This window comes from Vigna unguiculata, chromosome 6, assembly GCF_037176805.1.
Source record: "Vigna unguiculata cultivar grain cowpea cultivar isolate G323 ecotype 2 chromosome 6, ASM3717680v1, whole genome shotgun sequence".
Classification (NCBI taxonomy): domain Eukaryota; kingdom Viridiplantae; phylum Streptophyta; class Magnoliopsida; order Fabales; family Fabaceae; genus Vigna; species Vigna unguiculata.
This window is the reverse complement of record NC_140797.1, coordinates 2,803,178-2,824,763: the sequence shown is the minus strand read 5'-3', so window position 1 is coordinate 2,824,763 and position 21,586 is coordinate 2,803,178.

Below are 21,586 nucleotides of genomic sequence, written 5' to 3'. Positions count from 1 at the left end.
ACTTCTTGAGTTAATCCCTACTCAACAAACCTCATAATACTTTTAAAATTAAGGTTCTTAGTTCAAGGAGTGTCAAATTTGTTAAATTCAAAGATCTCACATGGGTATTCCTAATCAAAATCAAAGCAAGATTTTCATATTTCATACAATTTCACAACTGAACTAGAATATGTCAACATATCCACCTTAAATTATGCAATGAAATTCACCAATTCAAAATTGAACGTGTAAACCAACACAACTTATTCGAGCACAAATTTAATATATCAACTTATAACAAATTCAACAATCCAATACAACACAAACTAAATTCAAACTCCAATTTTATCACATTAAAAATTTTAGTTAACAATTTAAATACACAACCATATGCAAAAGCAATAAAAATTAGCTTCCCTCACCTCTTAAACAGTTCTAAAAACACCACAACTCCTTTAGCTCCACAAGATGCTCTATCTACATATAAAAATAACACAAGAACTGAAAAGGTTATACGATTATGATCACTTATAAGTAGAGACTTATATTGATGACTTAAACGACACATGCAACTAAAAGAGGATAGCATGCAAGAACAAAACAAATTGGACTGAGAGAAAAGGGATAGAAAACTAACTTATGCAAATGAAGAAACTGATCAGTCCAAATTGAAGAAATCGCCGCAAGGATCACTTTTACCATCTCATATCTTTAATTAGATTAACAGGGAGGAAGAAAGACCAAGTATGTTTTAAATAATAAAACTCGTTTATAAGACTTTTTTTATTTATAATTGATCATTTAATATTAAAATAATGAGTCCCATCATTTCACAACCACTATCAACCCTAAGATACAAATTTTTCAGTCCTTACATATTGATCTGATTTTTATTTCTTTTCAAAATCCATTAGTTACTCATTAGTTGTTGACATCATTTTATTATGTCAATAAAATCTTCATGCAGTCAACAAAAAACCAACAATTTTTCAATAAAAATCCTGTTATGAAATAAAGCTAATAATAGAGGGAAGAAGATAAAAGTAAGAATAGAGAATGAGAGAATGGGGAGCAACTTTTCTATGTGTCTTATTATTGATAGGAAGAGTCCTATTTATAGATACAACATGGTAACTCATAAAGGATACAAATCAAATAATTAATACAAATATTTACAAAAAGAGTAATGAATCATATGAGTATCAATCATATCAATCATATGAGTAACTGTATCAAATCAATGGACGACCATTAATTAATAACACTCCCCCTTGGGTGTCCATTGATAAGAGAATGTGTCTCGTTAAAACCTTACTAGAAAAAACCCTTTGGGATAAAAACCTAGTGAAGGAAAAAGAGTACATCATTCTATATAATATTGTTCTTTACATCTTCTATTTCTCCCCTTCATGTAAACTTACATCATTAGTGTTCCTGCAGAGACAAATAAGAGATATTAGAGAACACAAATAATGTCTTACCTCAATCCTTGACCTCTTGAGTTGGCTCCTTCTTAACTTGTATATGTCATCTCCTAACGTAGACGGTCTGGACCCTTAGGGACTTACCTCTTAATTGCTGGGGTCCACACATATTTATAGAGTTATTAATTATGTCTTCCATTCTTATGGGTTGGGCCCTCCTAGCTGCGTTGGGCCAATGTTCGGAACCTAGATGGGCTTGGGCCAAGCCCAAGTTCTTTGTTAGTGTGTTGATACTAGGGGCCTTGTTTGTGATATTCTAAGTTTGGAGTTAGTAAGTCCTTGTTATGTATTATCCTTTATAGTAGGTGGCTTGGGCCGTTATGTGATCCTGCCTAACTGGTTTACTCATGTACTGTTTATTTGTGGGGCTATACCTAGGCGGTTTTGGCCGTGTAGTTATCTAATCTGCCTAGGTATAGTACAATTAAGATGACAAAGTCTAATCTTGTGAACCAATTGCTCAAAAGTTCTCCTTAGCGAAGACTTTATAAATAAATCTGCTAGATTTTTGCATGAATGAATCTTTTGGATCTCTACATCATCCTTTCAATTGAACAATGAAATATTGTCTTTATATATGGTTGTTGATTCCATTGTTCTCAAGGATAGACCACAAGTTTGTCGCACATGTTGAATTATAGACCTTAACTAAACATATTCACGACTTACCTCATGTAATGCTAAAAATTATGCATGATTTTAATGATGTTGTTGTTATGGTCTCTTTCACATATCATCATGAAATCATTTTGCTACCACATGTGAATAAATATCTTGTTTGTGATCAACCATTGTGACGTTAAGAGAATATAATAAATAACATGCATCTGCATAATCCCTTAGATCCAATTTTGAATCATTTGGATAAAATAAGTCCATATTTGTACTACACTTAAGGTAACCGAGTATATTTTTTACTCCAATCCATTGTCTTTTTGTAGCTAAAGAATTATATCTTGCTTAAAAAAATTACAACAAATATGTAACATCCCGTCAGGATATTACGAATTTAAATAATAAAATAAAGAAATATTAACTCAGCTTCATTTCATAATAGAAACTCATTTCCCAAAACCATAGGAAATGTAAAACTTCATTAAATCTATGAATCATCCAAAATTCCATAATTTATAAAACTCAAAATAATATAAAGCATCCATAGTGTTTACATTTTATTTCAAATTGTAAAATACAAAACTCCCAAGCTTTCCCCGCTCTGTGGCTAAGCCTCACCATAACCACGTGCAACAACATCATCTGCTCACGTGTACCGCGTACACGATCATCGCCAACCATAAGCAGATAGGGTGAGCTTAACAGAATAAAGCATATAAATATACATGCACATATAAAACACTTATATATTTATATCATGCAATCACACCAAAGTAATCCCATCCTTTGATTTCATACCACATGGCCACAACCATGTTATTCGTGTTCTACATCTTCTAGTGACGACTTTAAGATGACTTGTTGTCATACCTATCGGCCACAACCGATAGAGCACGTGCGGGAAACCATTGCTACGGATCATACACCGTAACGCTAGGTAGAGTTCCCAAATAAGAACATAGTTCGCAATGTCCCACGACTACCAAACTCGTAAGCTAACTACTGAGAAGGGCAATCTATCTGGACCCATCTGTACTAGCCACAACCAGCACACTCACACCGGCAACACTCGCCAACCTGAGCTCAACTCAAGGGTTCCTCGTGTTCGTCCGCCATCCCGAGCTCAACTCGAGAGATGTCATTCCGAGCTCAACTCGAGGAATGCCACGTGCTTAACCCATATCTCGAGCTCAACTCAAGGGATATGTTCCAAACTCAACTCAAGGAACACCAGCAAGCCAACCTTTAAACTATCCTAAAAGCCTTGTAAATCACGCACACATAACCAGCAACCCAAGGATGCTGCAGTAAAATTTCCTGACGGGGGACACGTACCGCTAGGCGCTGCTGCTTACAGACTGGTTGGCGGGTGACGCGTACCACCAGGTGCCAAGCGCCTTAGAGCACCCAATGCTTCCAGATATCGCCTAGCGGGACCCTCTTGTCCGCTAGGCGCCACGCGTTAATTGCCTCCCTGAAATTGTAACTCCCACCTGGCGGTTTGCATCATGCCGCCAGGTGCTGTACCAGTACAACCACTGTTTTGATTTTACTGCACTTTATTCAACTGCTAACAATCCATCGCATCCTTGCACACTTCCAGAAAGTCGATTCTCTTAACAGTTATATTATTGCCACTCTCTATCCTCTATGGCTCCCAATTTTTCATTATATCCTCAAGTTGATTTACTTAAGACAAATTGAATCACTAACATGTCATTAGTTTTGAGTCTTCCCCAAGTATACCAACTCATACCCTCAGGTTTATCACTTTCCACTACGCAGTTTTATACCATTAACAACTCCTAAAACAATTGGGTTTGCCACTATTCAGTTATCCCTCTCAAGCTCATTAGTCAACTTCTAGAAAGGTTGGTTACGTTCTGGATTAATTGGGCACCTAATAGTACTTCAATGCCTCAGTCTATTCTCTTTTGTTTCCCATCCAATCTCACTTATTGATACTGGTTTAGGCACAAATTGGTAATGTGCTAAAGTTCCAATTCTTCTTATCTCAATTCAATCCTCCGCTTAACACATTTCTAATTCTCCAGTTAACATTTCCCAATTCCATTCTCTTCCATCACTGGTCATCTAAATATCCAAAAACCAGCATTTCGTCTTGCAGCCACGCAGAATTACTGCCTCTACGATGGCGCCTGGCGGTGCATGTGTTTCTGGGCAATTTCCCAGACTTTCAGCACTTGCGAAGAATCTCTCACACCCTTCTGATGCTCTCCTCTTTCTATCTTAGTCATTTCTCTCCAAGAACATGATGCTAGTGACACCATTAATCACTTTGACTAATTCCAACAGAAATTTTAGTATAATTAACAACTATCATGCTCAATTCTACCAAGCCTCCAACATCAAAACCCTAAGACTTCATTTACACTGTTCCATCAAATTACACCATCAATTACACTAAAAATCAATGAAGTACACATTATATCATCCCTTAACAACTACCACTTGGTTTCCCTCCGATCAAAATCATCCCAAAACGCACAAAATCACAAAATCGAGCCAACATGGCTCGCGTCGCCTGGCAGTTAATCATCCTCGCCAGGCAACTCAAACAAAACCCAGAAAATTGGATAAAAATGGTAGGGGTCGCCTGGAGGTCGGGAATTTACCGCCAGGCAGTTCTTCTTAGGAAACCCAGAATACACTATACTGGATGAGTCGCCTGGCGGCCATGAACGACCCGCCAGGCGGTTTCTGGAAATTTCCAGAAACCCAAAATTTTATGAACCAGGCAGAGCATGTGCGTTCAATTCAACATATATTTCGTGCAATAAATTCTCAAACATAAAACTAACGATTAAAACTCCCCTAACCTGGTTTCCTTGCTTAAAAGTGGATACTTGAGAGTTTCCTATGATCACCAATGACCTCCCTTTGGCTTTCTCTCACAATTCAGCTCCTTTACGTCAATCTCCCACACAATTCCACTCTGAATTCTCTCTCAACTTGTTGCAGAACAATGGCAGACTCAAAAACTCACTTAATGGTGTGTTAATTAGGCTTAATCACTCTAAAACGAAATTAACATTAAGAGGAGGTGTAATTGCCATTCAAGGTCACTTATGACTGTTTTTCCAGCCACTTTCCAGCCACCCCTAAGCTGCTCCTTCAGCTAGGATTTCCTTTAACTTTTCACATTCAAGCCAAAACTAAATTTAGCAAAAATAAATTTTAATTCGGGTTCTCCAACACTTGAACCCCCAACCATGCCAATGCCAAATCAATGCTTAATCATTCAACCAATTCATATTTCATGCTAAATAATATAATTCAATGATTATATTACCCCTCAACATGATCAACATATATTTAAAATAATAACATATAAATAACACATAATTGGCATACATATAGGACTCAAACCCAAGTCCTTTGACATAATCAAGTACTCTCAACCATTTGAGCTAGTATTTTTCCACATTATACAATCAATATTTAATATCATAAAGGCTCCCAATACCCGCATTTATTAATTAATTAATTAATTTTCACGGGTCTTACAAAATGCAATATCATGTCAAGTATAATTAGCAAGATACATTAGTGTTGTTATAACACTAAGATATGTCATTTTCGGACAAAGAAGATCTTCATCATTTTCTTGAGGTCTAAGAAGAGCATTTACCAACATCTAATGACCTCACAACTATTAGAGTGCATAGTGGATGTGACTTGTCCATTTAGAACATTTTACACACCTTAATTATATAAGCCTCTTTATGTATAAAAACACCTTGGTTTAAATACTCAATTTGTAATTTAAAACAAAAACTTTGCCTTTTCAAGATCCATTATCTAAAATTCTTTCTTTAAGCAATCAATTGCCTTTGTGAGCTCATTAAGAGTTCCAACGATGTTTATGTCATCTACATAAACAATAATTATGGCAAATTCATTTTTGGATATTTTCATATAAATACAAGCACAAATAGGATCATTTCTATATCCTTCTTTTAATAAGCACTCAATAAGACGGTTATGCCACACACGTCCTGATTGCTTTAATCAATAAAAGGGCTTGTTCAATTTTCTTGAACAACCCTCTTTAGAATTTATCTTGTTGGGCAAATAAAATCCTTCAGGAATTTTCATATAAATAGGATTCTCAAGGGAACCGTACAAATAGGCTGTAACATCATCCATTACATGTAAATGCAAACCTTGTTGTGCAACTAGGATAATCAAATATTGCAATGTTGTTGCATCCAATACCACTGAATATGTCTTTTCACAAATCAATATCAGGTTTTGTGAAAAATCTTGAGCAACCAATTGTGCTTTGTATTTAACAATTTCATCATTCTTAATTTGATTTTTGCGCAAAAATCCATATGTACCCAACGGGTTTCACACCTTAGGTATGCGAATTATAGGTCAAAAAACCTTTTGTTTAACAAGGAAATCTAATTATGCTTCTTTGCATATTTTCATTTTGGCCAATCATTTCTTTGTCAACAATCTTCAATGATCATTGATTATTGATCCTCATTGTCATTCATAGCATTCATCGCTATATTATATGTAAAAGTTTCATCAATGTTGACTTCATTTTGGTTTCATATTATATGATCATGACATAATTTATTGAGATCTCATCATTTTGAACAATTTCAGGTACCTGAGGTTCTTTTGGAACCGAATCATTAATTATGTCAAATGAATGTCTTGAGATTTCAACCTTTTCGTTTAGGTCATCTTGCATTTTAGCTCCCTTTCTCATTCAAGAGTTTTTATCTTTGGAACCAATAGACCTACCACACTTCAAGCGTGTATTTAGAACTAACAGGCCTACCACGCTTCAAGCGTGTTATGAATTAATATCAATCATCTTTGGAGCATTAACAACTGGTATTAGTTACTCTTTTTCTGTCAATAAAATATAAGGTAATATATTGACTAATTTTGTAAATGAATTATCCTTTGAACTTCTAGTTCACATTCTTTTGTACGAGGATCAAGACGAGATAATGATAATTCATTCCAACCAATATCGTTTTTTAATTGTTTTCTTTCTCCCCCTAATGTTGGAAAAACTTATTCATAAAAGTGACAATTGAAAAGTCGAACTGTAAATAAGTTTCCTGTTAGTAGTTCAATTGTCTCTAAGGACCCATCATAGTCCCTTTTGGTGGGGAAAACATATACAACACACCAAAAAATTCTTACATGAGAATATTAGGTCATTGACCAAAAACTAATTGCATAATAGAATATTTGTGATAACTTATTGGTTTGATATAAATCAATAATGCAACATGCAAAATTGTGTATCCATAAGTAGCCATTGGAAGATTATCTCTCATAAGTAATGGTCTTGCAACCAATTTTAGACGTTTTAGTAATGATTTCACAAGTCTATTTTGTGTATGAACATGTGCTACTGGATGCTCAACTTCAATTCCAATTGATATACAATACTCATGAAAAGTGATGAGTTCATATTTTTACCTTCATTTAATGTTTAATTCTGGATTTTTAATTGAATTTTGTTCTTAAAAGATTTATTTAATTGGGATTTCTTATAATTGAGTTTATTGAGCATGATATACAAAAAGATGTTAAAAATAGCTTTTTAGTTGCATAAATGTTCTTTGGATATTTTGAGGTGTGTTAGTGCAGCTATAGCTAAGTTGAACTAATGGAGGTGTGGAAATAAATTGCTTAAAGCCAACCCAAGAATTGCAAGAAAAGCTTGAAAAAGTGAAGAAGTTTGGCTAAGCCAAGAAGAGGAAACGAGTAACAAAAATTGGACCTTGCGGTTTTCTTTATCTCTTTCCAGAAGAACGACTTTCATAATTCATAAATATTTATGATAAAAGATAATTTGGGAAAATATATCTTTAGATATTTTATTTGATATTTTTAAATAATTATATTATTGAATTATATCATAAAACATCAAAAGATAATAACTACCAAATCTTTTTAAATATGTCAAGATCTTCTTGAATCTTTTTATATCTCTATAACAAACAAGTATATCTTGAAGATATTGTATTATTTAGAAGATCATTGGAGGAGATTATAAGAGGGACATAATTGGTAATTGGACAGAAATTAAGTTGCTGAATAATTAATTAAAGATTTTTGATTAATTATCTTTGATATATCTCAAATTATCAACAAAGGAAATCTTCCAAATATTTTAGAAACTGATCAAATTTGTTAATTATTTGAGAGATATTATATCAAAAGATAAAAGATTTCAACAATAAAAAATATAAGATTCAAGTTCAATCAAGGCCTATATAAAGAGGCCAAAGGAAGTAGAAGGGAACAACCTCGGGACTTCAGAGTTTAGGAACCCTTAGGGGGGCCTAATTTCGTTTCCTTTCTCTCTCTATTCTTCTTCTATTTTTATTTTGCATTACATGGAGGGCTAAGCTTCAAGGGTTAGTTCCATTGTAATTTCTCAATTGAATTTTGAGGTTTGAATAAGTTTGCTTGTTCTTTTGATTCTTGTTGAGATTTATTTTCATCATGTCTTCTAGTTCTTAATTTAGTAAAAGTAATAATTTTTACGTTGTAGCAAGTTAGCAAGATGTTAAATCTACATAACATAACAATCATATGAGTCCAAGGGTTTTTAAATTTTAATTAAGAAGTTACTTTGGTTAAATTTTAGAAACTTTCATATGATTGAATGAGTTTTTTCTAATAATTGAGAAGTTACTTTGATTAGAGGCAAAAACTTATATTAGAATTAATCAAGAAATTACTTTGGTTAATTAGTTTTTTACTAGATATAAGAGGTAAAGAATGGACATGATTATGATTAGTAATATTTAATTGAGAAGTTACTTTGGTTAAATTTACTATGATTAATCTACAAAATTCTTGCTTTTGATTGAGATGTTACTTTGGTTAAAAGTAAGGACGCCAAAAAATTAATTGAGAAGTTACATTGATTAATTTGAAGTCTTCAATAACAATAATCTTTAAGAAACCAATGATGAATCATATTTTGAAAAATCAGTGGAATGAACCTATTTTTCTTTACTATTATTTTTATTTTTTTATCTTTTCAATACTACTTCTTTCTTTGTTTATCTTAATCCTCTCATATTTTTATTATTTGACTAACTCTTTTGTATATTTTTTATAAGAACTAATTTGTTAAATAACAATTTCATGTTCGTTGGGAGACGACTCAAGGTTAGCTTAACCCTTTCTATTTTGTTGACTATTTTCTTAACAATACTGAAGTTGTTATAGAAAAGTAGTATTAACTTGATCGTGTCAACGACAACGTTATCAAAAAGCATGAGATGTAATTTCACCAGTATTATCATAACAGATTTTAATATGGGAAGTGAGCTCTTAATTATACTAATAACTTTGCAAATACTTGATTGCCAATTGATAATAAATAAATATGTGACCATCTAGTTTATGCATCAATTAAAACCATAAAATATATAAATGATCCACATGGTAGGTGTATTGGACCACAAATATCACCATGTATTCGTTATGAAAATGAAATTGACTCATTTCTAATTTTTATAGTGATGGTCTTATTATCAACTTTTGTGAATGTATAAACTTCTGGTTTACCATGACATGCATTTTAATTGTACTAATATATGCGTAGTAAAAATCATTCAATTGATCATGCCAAGCAAAGCATTCATTTTGATTCATAAACTTCTGATTTATCATGACGTGCATTTCAATTGTACTAATATACGTGTAGTACAAACCATAAGAGAATGTTCATAATTTCTCCAATACACATTTTTTTCAACTCAATCGTAGGGATATAAAGATATTTCATATGTTTTTCATTGTTTGTTTCAATATGATACCCATTTAGACAAATATTCTTGAAACTTAATAAGTTTCTATTCAACTTCTTGGTAGAAGTATAATAGCTCTTCCAGAGCCTTCAATTATATTTGTAGTACCATAAATAGTACTAAATTGACTTCTCGCATTACCAAAAAAGAGAAAAATTTATTACTCTTGAGAATTGTATGAGTTGTTGCACTATCAATAAGACATATATCTTCATCATTGGTGTTAGTGCCAACATTCCTTCTTCATATAAACATGATGGACCTTGTAGCACGAAAATGAAGAGGAGAAGGTCCATGGTTGCAGTGGAAATGGAGGGAAATGGAGGAGTGGATTCAAGCTTGGAGGCTCTTGAAGATTAAGGTGAAATGGAGAGTAAAAATTTAAGAGAAATATATTCTAGGGAAGGAGGCTAGAGGAGTTCTTGGTAGAAACTAGTCTAGCAAAGTGACTCTAGAGGCAATAGGTGGAGTACTAACCAAATACAAGAGTAGAATGCCCCCATTTATAGGAATCATGGTTGGCCAAATGAAATAAGAAATGTAGCATGAAATGAAATGGAGATGTAGCTTGGAGAAGAAGCACAAAGGTGGGTCGTGTGATGCAAAGGAGGAAGGGATCTAATGCCATGTGGCAATCACACTTTCCTTGCATGCACCAAGTAAATAAGGTGCACCAAGCCTTGCCTCCAAGCACATTCTCGGCCAAAAGGTTTAATTGGGCTTGCATTACCCCAATTTGAAGACTAAACAACAAAGTACGTTACTATTTTTATTCTAGAACATGGCCTAACATGTGGCCCAAAATAAAATCTATTCTAATGCTCTAATCCTATGTGCTCTCATATTTTGATGTCTTCTTTAGCCCATGAGAACAACATATGAAGCCCATGATGTAAGACCCGAGGGATTTAAATAATTAAATAAATAATTATTTAATAAATGCGAGTAGTTAAAGCCTTTATGACATTAAATACTAATTGTTATGACGTGAAAAAGTACTAGCTCAAATGGTTGAGAGTACTTTATTGTGTGAGAGGACTTAGGTTCAAGTCATATGTACTTTATTGTACAATTAATTGTTACCATAAACTCATTAGCTTATTAGTAGGTTTATGGGAGCGTGATAAGAAAGTATAAAACTCTAAATTTATAGAAATTATCACGAAACATAAATTGGTTGAATGGTTGTGCATTGACTTGGTAATTTGATGGTTGTGTGTTAAAACCTTGGCTTAAGCAAAATAGCTTTCTTTTTTCTAAAATTAATTTTTGGTATGAATGTGAAGAGTCTGAAAACCCTAGCAAATTAGGAGGCAGATAGGAGGGCTGGAAACCATTATTTAAACTCCCTTTAAATGAATTTCGTTTTGCTACCGTCAAACCAAATTAAAGCATAGTTAAGGACTCCATTAAGGGTGAGAAACAGTTAGTGAGGCTGCCATTGAAGCATAGAGTGAGGAGAGAATTTCCAGAATAGTCACAGGCTGAAGAGAGTGAGAGAGGAGGTTGCAAGGTGGTAGAACAAAGGAGGCTGGTGTGGATCAAGGGAGAATTCAAGTTTTTGCAAATTGTGCTAGGAATCCAGGTTAGAGGAGTTCCTATTGTGTGTTTTTAATTTTTTTATCGTATGAATATGTATTATGTATCATGCTTGAAGTGTATGACCTTACCATTCTCAGACTTTTTCGCGTTTCTAGATTTTTCCAAAAACTGCCTAGCGGCACATAAACTGCCGCCAGGCGACACACGTGATTGATCCCAATTTTCTACGTATCCCTATGAACCGCCTGACGGCTGAAGGCGACCCGCCAGGCGACATATTCGTTGTTGCCAGTTTTCCCTTGTTTGTTTGGTTTATCAGTGGTGTGGTGGTGTTTGAAGTGGATTTTTATTGTACTTATACGATTGGCATGACAAGACTTATCTATAATTATTTAATCTGTGGAAATTCCATGAAGTCTTGAATGAAATTTTGATTAGGGTTCATGTTGGGGTTGGAAATAATTAAGCATGAATTATGTATATGATCAGTGCACTATTTTATGGAATTGATGTTAATATGAATAAAGTATGAACTCTGTCATATGTGTGCATGTGAAATTATGTCAGCATGAAAATGGGTATTGTGATTGGAGAGCTTGGGAATCAGGACTGAATCGAAATAAATCTGGGCAGAACCCAATTTGATAAGCACCGATTGGCGGCGCCTAGGCTGCCGCCAGGCAACACCTCAGTTCTACTGATCATTTTGAGTTTCTATTGTGATTGCGTGTATTGGGTGTTATGATGGATAACTTGGTATGTATGATAGGGATTAGTGGGGTAGTGAGGTGAAGGAAACTCAAGCATTGGATATCAAATGATTTATGCATGAGTATGTGATAATTGGGATATATGCTTTAAACTGAATAAAGTTGTATGTTGAACATGATAGGGATTGTATTTATTTGGAAGCTGCAATGAGGACACCTTGTGTCGTTGATTAAATGTTATGGGTTGGTTAATTTGTAATATGATGAATGTGAAGTAGAATGTACATTGTTGTTTAAGGGGATGGTATGCTATTAATTGAGAAATATGCTAAGTGAAGTGTGTGAAAGTGCAAATCAGTTTTATAAATATGCCTGAATGATTGAGATTGGTGTTTTGAGGTGGCTAGATTGTATACTTCCTTGGTTGTGTTGTTTTAAAGTGTATGTGCAATATTGATAGTTTTGTTGCATGTTGCGAGGAGAATATGATAGACAAGATAATAATTAGGTTGGTGGCATGATTGAATTTATGCCTTGTGATTCAATCATAATGTTATGACTGGATAATTGTATGTGTGTCATGGTTTGCGTCCTGTGTGTTTGGGGTCCGTTAGGACCTGATCCAATTGCCAAAAACTAGTAGCATTGTGCTACTGATCTAGCACTTGGCGGTGCGGGGCGAGTCGTCAAGCGATAGATACCAAAAACACTGGACGTGCATGGCCCATGGCGGTAGGGTTGGTTCCGCCAGGCAGAAATGACATGGCAGGGGCCCTTGGTAGACGATTGGCGCCTGGCGGCGCTAGAGGCCCGCCAAGCGGTCTGGAACCAAGTTCCGCCCAGCGACACGAGAGGCGCGCCAAGCGATTTTGGGTGCAGAGTTGGCTCTCGATGAAGAGTTCTTCACAACTTTGGATGAGTGTCATGATGTGACGCTTTGGCTGGGGGCCCAATTACGAGTGTAACTTGTATTGGGGTAACACGTGGCCACTCGAGGTTGTAGCCTGGTGGATTAAGAAGTCCAGTGGAGTGTGCGAGATCGTGGCTCGTACGACGAGGTTTTAGATGATTACCCTCATTAGTGCACCTTATTGAGTTTGGTAGTCTAGGGACAACTATGGACTTTGGTTTGTTTTGGGGAACTCCACTTGGGGTCGCGGATTGTGGTCGTGGCAATTTATTCTCGCATGTGGACTATTAGGTGGTGGCCTGTAGTCGGAGGGGCGAGTAGACACTCGTGCAGCAAAGGTCGATCAGTGTACTCACCAAAGTTTGTAGAATCAAGAGGCGTATAACGTATGGTTTGAAAGTTGAGAAACTAAGGAAGGGGAAATACTAACACGGGTTAAAATTTGGAGATGTTTTAATTATGTTATGTTGTTTATTTTAACTAAGCTCACCCTATCTGTGTGTGTTTGGTGATGATCATGTAACTTGTTACATGGGAGCAGATGATGATGCAGGTGAGTGTGTGGATGCGTAGAGTCGGAGTGGGGACCAGCTATGGGAGTTTTACTAGTTTTATTCATGGACTATTTTTGAAATGGTTTTGATAAACAGTTTATGTCTGTAATAATTGAACGTCGCGGTTTTTAGTTATACTTGGCGCGTTGACATTGGATTTTAATTTCCCGCGTTTGAATATTAAATGCAGTTTTATTATTTTCTTTCTATTTATTTTAAATAAGTAATTTTCAGCTAGGATGTTATACATGATGAATTTGATCCTCTTGAGGCAAGCCCATTTGGATTCTTCTAAGCATGTCTCTTATTATTGGGCCTTTGATGGGCTTGAATCTTTAGGAGCATGTGGGCCATGGATTTGGCCTTGAGTATGATTTGGGCTTAGACGTTGGCCCAAGCTATAAGCCTTGGGGTGGATGCATCATAACATAAATAACAATATGAGATTTTTTTTAACACTCTCATAACCAATAAGGTTATCAATGATTCCATTTTGTTTATCAAAGAAAATAATAATATTAAGAAGAGTAGTATCCATATGGCCATAATCAGAATCACCATCTTCATAAGCAAAGTGTGTTTCAATGTTCTTCTCATTATTTGTAAGATGCTTTAGTATACAACAAGTATAACTCAAATGGCCTTTACCATCGTAATGATAATATATAGCCAATATTTTAACATTTTTTGTTTCCCTTTTTCACATTATTGTGCCACTTCTAGTGACAAAATGTGTCTTTGAAATTTCCTTTATAACCATGTCCATAACCAATTAGACAGGTTTCATGATTTTCTATCAAAATCTCATTGCTTTGTTCAGCCATACAAAGACATTAAATAAATAAATAAATTCATAATATTTGTTGCTACATTCACTTTTGGGAATGGAGTAGATTAAATAGATTTCATGATTTTTCATCAAAAGCTTGATTGTTTTGTTCATACAAAGGCATAAAATAAATTCATAATATTTGTGAAATCTATTTTCACAATATTGTTGTTGCAGGAGTAAATCAGTTGCTTAGATACTTTATTTCTTTCTTTAATGGTATCTCAAAACCCATTGCATTTAAATGTAATTCTTCCTTGTAATATCAAGGATGACAAATTCAAAATTTGTAAGATTTGACAGGTTTAAAATTAGTACATAAAATAATAGTAATAATCATCATAAAAGCAATAATAATAATAATAATAATAATCACTCACATAATCAAAATAAAAATAATAAGACAGAGATAAAAATTGATAAAGTCAAACAATTCTTATCACAAGAATAAGAATATAAGGTAAAATTGTAAATGAAGAAAGGATTAGAAATAGTCTGGATTGAGACACACAGAGCGAACTGTCGTTGGAGAGAAAAAAGCTTTCACTAGTCCTTAGTTGGTTGGAACATGATAACATGTTATTATGAAATAAACTAATAATAGAGAAAAGATAAAAGGAAGAATAGAGAATGAGAGAATGAGGAGCAACTATGTGTCTTATTATTGATAGGAATAGTTTTATTTATAAATAGATACAACATGGTAAATCATAAAAGATACAAATCAAATAATTAATACAAATATTTACAAAAAGAGTAATTAAGTAATAAATCATATGAGTATCAATCATATCAAATCATATGAGTAACTGTATCAAATCAATAGATGACCATTAATTCATAACAAAACCAATTTTTTTAACATATTGTTTTGTTTGTCAGACTTTTGATGAAGTCTTTATTTTATTGTTTTTCTTTTCTTATTTTAGACACCATTTGTGTAATTGTTTAATTTCAATTTTATGAGAAATTGTTATATGTTTAAGAAAATCTTGGTTGGCCAATTATGTGTTGACATAATCAAAAAATTCTCAACACTAATAGACAAACAACCTATGAAAGATATTAACTTTATTATATTTTATCTTCTAATTTTAATTGTTAACATCATAACGTACTTGTTTCGGGGTAGGGACCAAGAGCCCACTAAAAGAACTCCTTCACTTCGCGATATCTTCCTCCTCTCTAATGACTTCGGCAAAATCCACTCCTTAGCTCGATCGGTTGGGATGACGATCGGGGTACCTGTCTAAAATACTCCGATGCTTAAGTTAGAGGGGACCGATCGGTGTGTCAGATTATCCGTTGTAATAAATGCGCAATTAAGATGCTTACCAACCTACCTTTGGGTCCTATTTATAGCTTTTGACATGGGCCTGTAATTAGGGTTTCTTAATCACGGCCCAATGATCCCTTAATGACGATTAGTGACTCGTTTAATCCGATAATCGTTGGCTTGTTATATGACCGTGCGACCGATGGTCGCTTGGCTGGGTTAATGACGATATGTTTTATACAAGCTAATAATGTGTGTTACCGATCGACCGTCAGGTGTTTTTATGAGGTCCATCGTTGCTGTTTTACCGATGAACCGATGGACTAGAGGGTGCTGTTCTACTGATGAACCGATGGACCCTCGTGGTCAGAGGGTCCGCTGTTGTTGTCTAACCGATGAGCCGATGGGCCTTAGAGGTCAATGGGTCCATCGTTGCTGTTGTACCGACGAACCGATGGGCTCTATAGGTTAGAGGGTCCCTCGCTGCTGTTGTACCGGTGGACCGATGGGCTCAAGAGGTCAATGGGTTCAACGTTGCTGTTTTATCGATGGACCGATGGACCAGAGGGTCCATCGTTGTTGTTTTACCGCTGAACCGATGGCATGGGTACAATTACATCCTTATGTTCGACCGTTTGACCGATGGTCCTTTAATGATGCTACATGGTTGTTCGTTTATCCGTGAGACCGATGGTCCCCTGGGGATTAGTAATGGCCGATTGACCGATTGGACATACTGTACAGTACTATTTATATATTTATATTTATGTATTGATATAATTTTATTATTTACTTAATTATATTTCATTTTACCATCTATATTTTTAAGTGTACTAATATATGTTTAATTTACTGTTATATTTATACCTATTATATTTTTCATTCTCATTTCTGATTTCAGATTGTATAAATATATTTAAAAATTTTAAATTTTAAAAAAATTTAATTTCTTCAATTTTTCATTAGAAACTGAAATGGTTTTGATTTTAATTTGCTTGAAAACCGAGAAGGGGTTTCTTGATCTAAATCATTTCAATAGCAGTAATGTCACATTCATTTATAACGTTCATTCAAATCTCAAATAAAGGTTATATATTTAAATTGGATTTAATATTTAATTCTAATAATTCTTATACTCTTATATTCAAATATTTATATTCACATTAACTAACATTAATATTTATATTCATATTAATATTAATATTATTATTTATGTATAATTCTATTCATAATAATATATTATTATATCATTATATTATTCTATTTATTTCTAATTCTATATTTTTATTCTGTATACTATATTTCTCCCATATATATTTTTTAGGTTAAAATATCTTTTTAGTTCCAATTTTCGTCAAGTTTTGTCAAATCAGTCATAATTTTTTTTTATGTTCAAATAGGTCCAGAATTTCGTCAATTTTGTTCAATTTAGTCCTTTGTTAACACCGTTTAAATCATTGACAATAATGAACAATGACTGACACGTGTCACTTTGTAATTTTTTTTATTTTTTTAATATTTTTTAATTTCTTTTAAATGTCGACATGTTAACACAACAATGTGCCACGTGTTAGAGTTAATGTTTTATATTCAATTTGTTAGGAATCCAAGTGTAAGTCTGAGTCCCACATTGACCAGAAATGAGAAAGTAGAGCACTATATAAGAATAAAGACCCATAAACCCATTGCCTTAAGGTTTTGGGTTGAGAGTGGTGTCAATGCCTTATGTGGTTTGGCTCAGATCTCATTGGTGTCGTTATCCCCAGTGATACCCCCTCCTTATAAACCTGACAAGTGGTATCAGAGCCGATGGTTAATACCGGCTCAGACGAGTGCAGTACCAGTATGGTCCTAAAAGGAGTACTCGTGGTTGGGCAGCTTCCGCTGGTGTCGTTCTCCCCAGTGATACCCCCTCCTTATAAACCTGACACAATTTACTTCATATATTTGTTATTTTTGTTCAATTTAGTCTCAATTTTGTTTAAATTAAACAATTTTGTCCCTTTAAAATTGGGACCAAATTTAATTTTTATATAAAAGTTATAATGATGTGAATTTTAATATATTTAATAAAAAATCTGAATTTTAATATAAAAGTTAAGTTTGATCTCAATTTGGAGAGGGACAAAAGTGATTCATGTTAATAAAGATTAGAACTAGACTGAAAAAAAATAACGAATATAGGAACTAAATTGAATATAAAACATTAACTCTGACACGTGGTACACTGCTGGTTGACATGTGGACCTTTTGAAAAAATAAAATAAAATAAATAAATAAAAAAGACCCACGAAGTGACACGTGGCAGGTGTTCATGGTTGTTAATAATTTAAACGATGTTAGCAAAACATGACCAAATTGAACAAAATTGACAAAAATTATGATTTATTTGAGTACAAAAACAAAATTATGACTAATTTAATAAAAGGGTAAAATATGTTTTTGGTCTCTTAACTTTTAGTGAAAATTGAAATTAGTCCCTCTCTAAAACCTTTAGTCCTCTAACTTTACAAATGTTTCGATTTAGTCCTTTTAACAAAATTTTGTTAACTTTATTTGACGTTTCAAATGTGTTTCAAAACAGTTTCTTAGCTAACATTGAAACGAAAATATGTCAAGCAGGGTAAACAACTCAAATGCTCTCATGAAACTTGTTTAAAACAGTAACTAAACTTTTAAAAAATTGGTTAAAAGGACTGAATCCAAACATTTCTAAAGTTTGAGGACTAAATTAGGCCAAGGTTTCGAAGAATAAATCCAATTTTCACTAAAAGTTAAGGGACAAAAACATATGTAACCCTTAATAAAATTTGACGATGGGAAAAAAATATTTTAACCTTTATATAAAAAGAAGGTGGACAAAACACAAAAGCATAGCCATATGGAAGGTGAACGTAATTGAGAAGTTGTGGTTTGATGGCATTGACTTGCCTCTTAAATGATAAAGCATGTGCCTCCCAACGGGAACAAAATTATTGCCCTTTCCTCTCCATTCCCATTCCTTGCGAAATTGAATTCAATCACTAATAAACCCAAAACTTTCCGTCATGTTTATGTCTCCTATTTTCTCTTTCCTTACTTTTGTCACACCTATACCTATACCTACACCTTCCTCTTCAAATAACAAGGTAAAAACACTTTTTATTAAAGAATGAGGAATTTAAATATAAAGCAAATATCAATTATTAAATAAAAATAAGAAAATTAAATAATATATAAAAAAATAATTTTAAGATTTTAAGTTGAGAATGATGTGATAATTATTTATATAAACAATTTATATACTATTGGTAACGAATTTTTACAGTATTTTTCTTTAAAAGAACTCCAACAAAAATAAATAAATCATTATTTTATAATTTAAATGCATAAACTAGTTTGTAAAAGATATTTTCTATAACGTTATTTTTACTTTGTATATTAGTTAATTTCAAATTATAATTTTTTTTCTTAAAAGGATTTATTAAGAATTTTTTTACATATAGATTCTGAACATGAATAGGAGGTACATCTAAATAATCTCTCATATTTCACACGTCTATGTAAAAAATAATTTATAAACATTATTTTTTCATACAATAAAAGTATAACAAAGTCACATATCATTATATCTCAACTCAAACGATATAATTAAGACTCATTCTGAATATTCTTAACAGACACAACGGGAGAGAGAAAATGAAGAAAAGGTGTTGTTATATATTATACTTAGAAAATAAGGAAGTAGATGGACCCAAAAACTTGGCTTCTTTAAGTTAAATTGTTCTGACAATGATGAGATTCTGAAAGAGGAAGAGAAAGGCAAAGTGTGATGTTGTGATGCATCACATTCCTTTGTTGTGGTACCATTTTTTGGAGGTGGAAGAGTGAGGAAGTAATGAAAAGGGAGTAATGATGTTGTAAATAGAGTCAAGATTCTCATTCCGGAATGAGAATATTTACTCTTTTATCGTCAATACTCAATTGTCTTCTCCTCTTAATTTAACCTAGATACCCCTCAACTAATGATTTACTTAAAATATATCAAAGATGATTCATGCATCACTAGTGCAGAATTGCATTTTTACCTCGCCTTATAGGCCTCGGTTGGCAAGGAACCGAAACATATAACGGTGCGGTAGTAATTTTGAAATTAAAGACAACTTATAGGCCTCGGTTCACACAAAAATCGGTGCCAAATGCTGTTATAGGCCTCGGTTCAAAAAAAACCGGTGCCAAAAGTTGTTATAGGCCTCGGTTAAGGAGGCTCGAAGCCAAAAAGGTTGCCAGAAATTTCAAAAATGCCATTGACATTGGGACCTATAGGCTTCAATTGGGGAAAAGCCGGTGCCAAAGGTGTTATATGCCTCGGGTTTTAGGGAACCGGGGCAAAATAGGTGTTATATGCCTCGGTTCTAAATTGAACCGAGGCCATATGGTTTAATTAGGGCTAAAAAACAGAACCCCTTTCTTCCTATCGCGCGCGCCAGCTGCTCCTGCATTTCTCTTTGCAAATTCCGGCCAGTCATTGTCTCCTCTTCTCTCCGCGACTTCCGGCGAGCCCACCACCCGAGACCACCACGCGAGCCTCCTGCCACCGCCGTCTCGTCTCGCGTCCAGCCACCACCACGCGAGACCACCACGCGAGCCCCCTGCCGCCGTCTCGTCTCGCGTCCGTCCACCACCACGCGAGACCACCACGCGAGCCCCCTGCCGCCGTCCACCACCCTCAACGCTGCCAGCACCTGCGTCCACCCGCGTCTTCACGTCTCCATCACGCTGCCACCAAGCACACGAAGATGCGAAGCAAATCGCAACCATTGGAGCAGAACGAAGCCACCTGCACTTTGAACCTAAATTGCGCACCACAAAACTCATGAAGCAGATCAGAACGTTAAACCACCACGAATCAAGCCAAAACGCAGTAACCATCATCGCCGCGCTTAAATGAGAAACCGCAGCGCACATCTCCAACGCGAAACCCTCCTGACATTGCAGCCCCTTGCGGCGACGACAACCCTAAAATGTAGAACAAGGAAACCCTAATTATGAGATGGAGGATTAGGCCTCGGTTCATACCAGAACCGAGGCAAAAAGGTGACATATGGCCTCGGGTACATGGGAATCGAGGCAGAAGAGGGTCTCTATGGCCTTGGGTTACGACCGAGGCCAAAGGCTATCCTCCTTTGGCCTCGCCCCAATATGCCTCGGTCCGGGAACCGGTGCAGAATATGAAAAATAACCGCTGCCAAAAGGCCTTCCTGCACTGGTGCATTAACATCATCTTCTCTCTTCAGAAAATTTTGTTATTATGATGGAAGAATGGATTGTCTTATCCCTTTGTGATTATCAAGTCACATAACATATGTCCTATACTCTCAATAAGCATAGAGATTCTATATATATATATATATATATATATATATATATATATAGAAATAAAGATAAAAGAAGTATGTAGTGTGAAAAAATAAATTAAAAGTATTTCATTTAAAAATATATATATAATTATAGAACTGTTTAGCTCGAAATTAATACATTTTAAATGTAATTTTATCCTTTTAAAACAAATTTAATCACTTTTGTTAATCGATTTTGGCTCAACTCGACCAAGCCAGCATGTTCTCCAAAACTAAAAAAATATCATCCTTGAGGTAGTCACAAATTACATTTAGATATATTTGAACAAATTTCTAATCTATAAATATATAAATAACTTATTTAAAAAGAATCACATAAATTTTTTAACCGTCAAATATGTTTTTATCCATTAACTTTAAATAAAAATTAGAATTAGTCCATCTTCGAAATTTTGATTCAATTTAGTTTTTCAACTCTATAAATGTGTGAATTTAATCATTTTGACCAAATTTTGTTAAGTT